Below are 8,271 nucleotides of genomic sequence, written 5' to 3' on the forward strand. Positions count from 1 at the left end.
TATACGTTATGGAACCCTAAGAGCTGGAGCCTGCACTGAACTCACAGAATCCAACCTGCCCCGAGTCCGTCCTTCTCTCTTCTTTCCTCCACTGCGAAGACACTGCCCCGAGTGCGGGTCCGCCTGACGCTGTGTCACTGAACACAGACCTTCCGATGGCCACCGGTAGGGACGTGCGAGACGAGGGCTGTGTACGCCAGTCTGCATGTTTCCAGCAGAGACAGATGCAACGGTTTCCAACCTTGGCCTGTCTCAAAACTGTGGCGTGTCTGTCCTTACGCACACTTTCATCACGGTTGTTGAAGCTTTGTGAGAGGTACAGAGTCGGGAGGAGCAAAGGTCGTGTTCTTCCTCTATAGTGTTGGAACCCTAAGAGCTGGAGCCTGCACTGAAGTCACAGAATCCAACCTGCCCCGAGTCCGTCCTTCTTCTCTCTTCTTTCCTCCACTGGGAAGACACTGCCCCGAGTGGGGGTTCGCCTGACGCTGTGTCACTGAACACAGACCTTCCGATGGCCTCCGGTGGGACGTGTGAGACTAGGGACGTGTACGCCTGTCTGCATGTTTCCAGCAGTGACAGATGCAACGGTTTCCAACCTTGGCCTGTCTCAAAACTGTGGCGAGTCCGTCCTGACGCACACTATCCTCACGAATGTTGAAGCTTTGGGAGTGGTCCAGAGTCGGGAGGAGCAAAGGTTGTGTTCTTCCTATATACGTTGTGGAACCCTAAGAGCTGGAGCCTGCACTGAACTCACAGAATCCAACCTGCCCCGAGTCCGTCCTTCTTCTCTCTTCTTTCCTCCACTGGGAAGACACTGCCCCGAGTGGGGGTCCGCCTGAAGAGGGTTCGCTGGACACAGTCATTTTGATGGTCACCAACATGGACGGGTGAGCCTTGGGCCCTGTAGGCCAGTCTGCCTGATTCCAGCAGAGTCAGATGCAACCGCTTCCTTCTTTCGGCTGTCTGCAAACTGTGGCCAGTCCGTCCTACGCACACTCTCCTCACGCATTTGGATGCGTTTCTGAGAGGTATAGAGGACGGAGGACCAAAGCTCAAGTTCTTCCTTTATACGTTTTGGAAACCTCCGAGCTGGAGCCTGCCCTGAAATCACAGAACCCAACCTGCCCAGAGTCTGTCTTTGTTCTCCCTTCTTTCCTCAAGTGGGAAGACACTGCCACGAGTGGGTGTCCGCCTGAAGCTCTTTTGCTGAACACAGACCAGCTGATGGTCCCTAACATGGAGGTGCGAGGCTAGGGCCCTGTACGCCACTCTGCATGGTTCCCACAGACTCAGTGCCCACCCCTTCCATCCTTCGACCGTCTCACAACTAGGGCGAGTCCGTCCTGACGCACACTCTCCTCACGAATTGGGTTGCGTTTCTGAGCGGTCCAGAGGAGGGAGGACCAAAGTGCGTGTTCTTCCTAGATAGGTTTTGGAAACCTACGAACTGGAGCCTGCACTGAACTCACAGATTCCAACCGGCCCAGGGTCCGTCCTTCTTCGCTCTTCTTTCCTCCACTGGCAAGACACTGCGACGAGTAGGTGTCCGCCGGAAGCTGTTTCACTCAACCCAAACCCTCCGGTGGTCACCGGCATGGACGTGCGAGACTAGGGCCCTGGATGCCGCTCTGCATGCTTCCAACAGACTCAGTTCCAACCGCTTCCATCCTTCGACCGTCTGCGAACTGTGGCCAGTCCGTCTTCAGGCACACTCTCCTCACGAATTTTGAAGCATTTCAGAGAGCTACAGAGTGGGGAGGTCCAAAGTTCGTGTTCTTCCTCTACACCTTTGATCAACCTAAGAGCTGTAGCCTGCACTGAACTCACAGAATCCAACCTGCCCCGAGTCCGTCCTTCTTCGCTCTTCTTTCCTCCACTGCGAAGACACTGCCCCGAGTGGGGGTCCGCCTGACGCTGTGTCACTGAACACAGACCTTCCGATGGCCACCGGTAGGGACGTGTGAGACTAGGGCCGTGTACGCCAGTCTGCATGTTTCCAGCAGAGACAGATGCAACGGTTTCCAACCTTGGCCTGTCTCAAAACTGTGGCGAGTCCGTCCTGACGCACACTTTCATCACGGTTGTTGAAGCTTTGGGAGTGGTCCAGAGTCGGGAGGAGCAAGGGTCGTGTTCTTCCTATATACGTTATGGAACCCTAAGAGCTGGAGCCTTCACTGAAGTCACAGAATCCAACCTGCCCCGAGTCCGTCCTTCTTCTCTCTTCTTTCCTCCCCTGGGAAGACACTGCCCCGAGTGGGGGTCCGCCTGAAGAGGGTTCGCTGGACACAGTCATTTTGATGGTCACCAACATGGACGGGTGAGCCTTGGGCCCTGTAGGCCAGTCTGCCTGATTCCAGCAGAGTCAGATGCAACCGCTTCCTTCTTTCGGCTGTCTGCAAACTGTGGCCAGTCCGTCCTACGCACACTCTCCTCACGCATTTGGATGCGTTTCTGAGAGGTATAGAGGACGGAGGACCAAAGCTCAAGTTCTTCCTTTATACGTTTTGGAAACCTCCGAGCTGGAGCCTGCCCTGAAATCACAGAACCCAACCTGCCCAGAGTCTGTCTTTGTTCTCCCTTCTTTCCTCAAGTGGGAAGACACTGCCACGAGTGGGTGTCCGCCTGAAGCTCTTTTGCTGAACACAGTCCAGCTGATGGTCCCTAACATGGAGGTGCGAGGCTAGGGCCCTGTACACCACTCTGCATGGTTCCCACAGACTCAGTGCCCACCCCTTCCATCCTTCGACCGTCTCACAACTAGGGCGAGTCCGCCCTGACGCACACTTTCATCACGGTTGTTGAAGCTTTGGGAGTGGTCCAGAGCCGGGAGGAGCAAGGGTCGTGTTCTTCCTATATACGTTATGGAACCCTAAGAGCTGGAGCCTGCACTGAACTCACAGAATCCAACCTGCCCCGAGTCCGTCCTTCTTCTCTCTTCTTTCCTCCACTGCGAAGACACTGCCCCGAGTGCGGGTCCGCCTGACGCTGTGTCACTGAACACAGACCTTCCGATGGCCACCGGTAGGGACGTGCGAGACGAGGGCTGTGTACGCCAGTCTGCATGTTTCCAGCAGCGTCATTTGCAACGGTTTCCAACCTTGGCCTGTCTCAAAACTGTGGCGAGTCTGTCCTTACGCACACTTTCATCACGGTTGTTGAAGCTTTGGGAGAGGTACAGAGTCGGGAGGAGCAAAGGTCGTGTTCTTCCTCAATAGCGTTGGAACCCTAAGAGCTGGAGCCTGCACTGAAGTCACAGAATCCAACCTGCCCCGAGTCCGTCCTTCTTCTCTCTTCTTTCCTCCACTGGGAAGACACTGCCCCGAGTGGGGGTTCGCCTGACGCTGTGTCACTGAACACAGACCTTCCGATGGCCTCCGGTGGGACGTGTGAGACTAGGGACGTGTACGCCTGTCTGCATGTTTCCAGCAGAGACAGATGCAACGGTTTCCAACCTTGGCCTGTCTCAAAACTGTGGCGAGTCCGTCCTGACGCACACTTTCATCACGGTTGTTGAAGCTTTGGGAGTGGTCCAGAGTCGGGAGGAGCAAGGGTCGTGTTCTTCCTATATATGTTATGGAACCCTAAGAGCTGGAGCCTGCACTGAACTCACAGAATCCAACCTGCCCCGAGTCCGTCCTTCTTCTCTCTTCTTTCCTCCCCTGGGAAGACACTGCCCCGAGTGGGGGTCCGCCTGAAGAGGGTTCGCTGGACACAGTCATTTTGATGGTCACCAACATGGACGGGTGAGCCTTGGGCCCTGTAGGCCAGTCTGCCTGATTCCAGCAGAGTCAGATGCAACCGCTTCCTTCTTTCGGCTGTCTGCAAACTGTGGCCAGTCCGTCCTACGCACACTCTCCTCACGCATTTGGATGCGTTTCTGAGAGGTATAGTGGACGGGGGACCAAAGCTCAAGTTCTTCCTTTATACGTTTTGGAAACCTCCGAGCTGGAGCCTGCCCTGAAATCACAGAACCCAACCTGCCCAGAGTCTGTCTTTGTTCTCCCTTCTTTCCTCAAGTGGGAAGACACTGCCACGAGTGGGTGTCCGCCTGAAGCTCTTTTGCTGAACACAGACCAGCTGATGGTCCCTAACATGGAGGTGCGAGGCTAGGGCCCTGTACGCCACTCTGCATGGTTCCCACAGACTCAGTGCCCACCCCTTCCATCCTTCGACCGTCTCACAACTAGGGCGAGTCCGTCCTTACGCACACTTTCCTCACGAATTGGGTTGCGTTTCTGAGCGGTCCAGAGGAGGGAGGACCAAAGTGCGTGTTCTTCCTAGATAGGTTTTGGAAACCTACGAGCTGGAGCCTGCACTGAACTCACAGAAACTAACCTGCCCAGGGTCCGTCCTTCTTCTATCTTCTTTCCTCCACTGGCAAGACACTGCGACGAGTAGGTGTCCGCCGGAAGCTGTTTCACTGAACCCAAACCCTCCGGTGGTCACCGGCATGGACGTGCGAGACTAGGGCCCTGGATGCCGCTCTGCATGCTTCCAACAGACTCAGTTCCAACCGCTTCCATCCTTCGACCGTCTGCGAACTGTGGCCAGTCCGTCTTCAGGCACACTCTCCTCACGAATTTTGAAGCATTTCAGAGAGCTACAGAGTGGGGAGGTCCAAAGTTCGTGTTCTTCCTCTACACCTTTGATCAACCTAAGAGCTGTAGCCTGCACTGAACTCACAGAATCCAACCGGCCCCGAGTCCGTCCTTCTTCGCTCTTCTTTCCTCCACTGCGAAGACACTGCCCCGAGTGCGGGTCCGCCTGACGCTGTGTCACTGAACACAGACCTTCCGATGGCCTCCGGTGGGACGTGTGAGACTAGGGACGTGTACGCCTGTCTGCATGTTTCCAGCAGAGACAGATGCAACGGTGTCCAACCTTGGCCTGTCTCAAAACTGTGGCGAGTCCGTCCTGACGCACACTTTCATCACGGTTGTTGAAGCTTTGGGAGTGGTCCAGAGTCGGGAGGAGCAAGGGTCGTGTTCTTCCTATATACGTTATGGAACCCTAAGAGCTGGAGCCTGCACTGAACTCACAGAATCCAACCTGCCCCGAGTCCGTCCTTCTTCTCTCTTCTTTCCTCCACTGCGAAGACACTGCCCCGAGTGCGGGTCCGCCTGACGCTGTGTCACTGAACACAGACCTTCCGATGGCCACCGGTAGGGACGTGCGAGACGAGGGCTGTGTACGCCAGTCTGCATGTTTCCAGCAGCGTCATTTGCAACGGTTTCCAACCTTGGCCTGTCTCAAAACTGTGGCGAGTCTGTCCTTACGCACACTTTCATCACGGTTGTTGAAGCTTTGTGAGAGGTACAGAGTCGGGAGGAGCAAAGGTCGTGTTCTTCCTCTATAGTGTTGGAACCCTAAGAGCTGGAGCCTGCACTGAAGTCACAGAATCCAACCTGCCCCGAGTCCGTCCTTCTTCTCTCTTCTTTCCTCCACTGGGAAGACACTGCCCCGAGTGGGGGTTCGCCTGACGCTGTGTCACTGAACACAGACCTTCCGATGGCCTCCGGTGGGACGTGTGAGACTAGGGACGTGTACGCCTGTCTGCATGTTTCCAGCAGTGACAGATGCAACGGTTTCCAACCTTGGCCTGTCTCAAAACTGTGGCGAGTCCGTCCTGACGCACACTATCCTCACGAATGTTGAAGCTTTGGGAGTGGTCCAGAGTCGGGAGGAGCAAAGGTTGTGTTCTTCCTATATACGTTGTGGAACCCTAAGAGCTGGAGCCTGCACTGAACTCACAGAATCCAACCTGCCCCGAGTCCGTCCTTCTTCTCTCTTCTTTCCTCCCCTGGGAAGACACTGCCCCGAGTGGGGGTCCGCCTGAAGAGGGTTCGCTGGACACAGTCATTTTGATGGTCACCAACATGGACGGGTGAGCCTTGGGCCCTGTAGGCCAGTCTGCCTGATTCCAGCAGAGTCAGATGCAACCGCTTCCTTCTTTCGGCTGTCTGCAAACTGTGGCCAGTCCGTCCTACGCACACTCTCCTCACGCATTTGGATGCGTTTCTGAGAGGTATAGAGGACGGAGGACCAAAGCTCAAGTTCTTCCTTTATACGTTTTGGAAACCTCCGAGCTGGAGCCTGCCCTGAAATCACAGAACCCAACCTGCCCAGAGTCTGTCTTTGTTCTCCCTTCTTTCCTCAAGTGGGAAGACACTGCCACGAGTGGGTGTCCGCCTGAAGCTCTTTTGCTGAACACAGACCAGCTGATGGTCCCTAACATGGAGGTGCGAGGCTAGGGCCCTGTACGCCACTCTGCATGGTTCCCACAGACTCAGTGCCCACCCCTTCCATCCTTCGACCGTCTCACAACTAGGGCGAGTCCGTCCTGACGCACACTCTCCTCACGAATTGGGTTGCGTTTCTGAGCGGTCCAGAGGAGGGAGGACCAAAGTGCGTGTTCTTCCTAGATAGGTTTTGGAAACCTACGAACTGGAGCCTGCACTGAACTCACAGATTCCAACCGGCCCAGGGTCCGTCCTTCTTCGCTCTTCTTTCCTCCACTGGCAAGACACTGCGACGAGTAGGTGTCCGCCGGAAGCTGTTTCACTCAACCCAAACCCTCCGGTGGTCACCGGCATGGACGTGCGAGACTAGGGCCCTGGATGCCGCTCTGCATGCTTCCAACAGACTCAGTTCCAACCGCTTCCATCCTTCGACCGTCTGCGAACTGTGGCCAGTCCGTCTTCAGGCACACTCTCCTCACGAATTTTGAAGCATTTCAGAGAGCTACAGAGTGGGGAGGTCCAAAGTTCGTGTTCTTCCTCTACACCTTTGATCAACCTAAGAGCTGTAGCCTGCACTGAACTCACAGAATCCAACCGGCCCCGAGTCCGTCCTTCTTCGCTCTTATTTCCTCCACTGCGAAGACACTGCCCCGAGTGGGGGTCCGCCTGACGCTGTGTCACTGAACACAGACCTTCCGATGGCCACCGGTAGGGACGTGTGAGACTAGGGCCGTGTACGCCAGTCTGCATGTTTCCAGCAGAGACAGATGCAACGGTTTCCAACCTTGGCCTGTCTCAAAACTGTGGCGAGTCCGTCCTGACGCACACTTTCATCACGGTTGTTGAAGCTTTGGGAGTGGTCCAGAGTCGGGAGGAGCAAGGGTCGTGTTCTTCCTATATACGTTATGGAACCCTAAGAGCTGGAGCCTTCACTGAAGTCACAGAATCCAACCTGCCCCGAGTCCGTCCTTCTTCTCTCTTCTTTCCTCCCCTGGGAAGACACTGCCCCGAGTGGGGGTCCGCCTGAAGAGGGTTCGCTGGACACAGTCATTTTGATGGTCACCAACATGGACGGGTGAGCCTTGGGCCCTGTAGGCCAGTCTGCCTGATTCCAGCAGAGTCAGATGCAACCGCTTCCTTCTTTCGGCTGTCTGCAAACTGTGGCCAGTCCGTCCTACGCACACTCTCCTCACGCATTTGGATGCGTTTCTGAGAGGTATAGAGGACGGAGGACCAAAGCTCAAGTTCTTCCTTTATACGTTTTGGAAACCTCCGAGCTGGAGCCTGCCCTGAAATCACAGAACCCAACCTGCCCAGAGTCTGTCTTTGTTCTCCCTTCTTTCCTCAAGTGGGAAGACACTGCCACGAGTGGGTGTCCGCCTGAAGCTCTTTTGCTGAACACAGACCAGCTGATGGTCCCTAACATGGAGGTGCGAGGCTAGGGCCCTGTACGCCACTCTGCATGGTTCCCACAGACTCAGTGCCCACCCCTTCCATCCTTCGACCGTCTCACAACTAGGGCGAGTCCGTCCTGACGCACACTCTCCTCACGAATTGGGTTGCGTTTCTGAGCGGTCCAGAGGAGGGAGGACCAAAGTGCGTGTTCTTCCTAGATAGGTTTTGGAAACCTACGAACTGGAGCCTGCACTGAACTCACAGATTCCAACCGGCCCAGGGTCCGTCCTTCTTCGCTCTTCTTTCCTCCACTGGCAAGACACTGCGACGAGTAGGTGTCCGCCGGAAGCTGTTTCACTCAACCCAAACCCTCCGGTGGTCACCGGCATGGACGTGCGAGACTAGGGCCCTGGATGCCGCTCTGCATGCTTCCAACAGACTCAGTTCCAACCGCTTCCATCCTTCGACCGTCTGCGAACTGTGGCCAGTCCGTCTTCAGGCACACTCTCCTCACGAATTTTGAAGCATTTCAGAGAGCTACAGAGTGGGGAGGTCCAAAGTTCGTGTTCTTCCTCTACACCTTTGATCAACCTAAGAGCTGTAGCCTGCACTGAACTCACAGAATCCAACCGGCCCC

Source organism: Martes martes (genome assembly GCF_963455335.1).
Source record: "Martes martes genome assembly, chromosome: 12".
NCBI lineage: Eukaryota > Metazoa > Chordata > Mammalia > Carnivora > Mustelidae > Martes > Martes martes.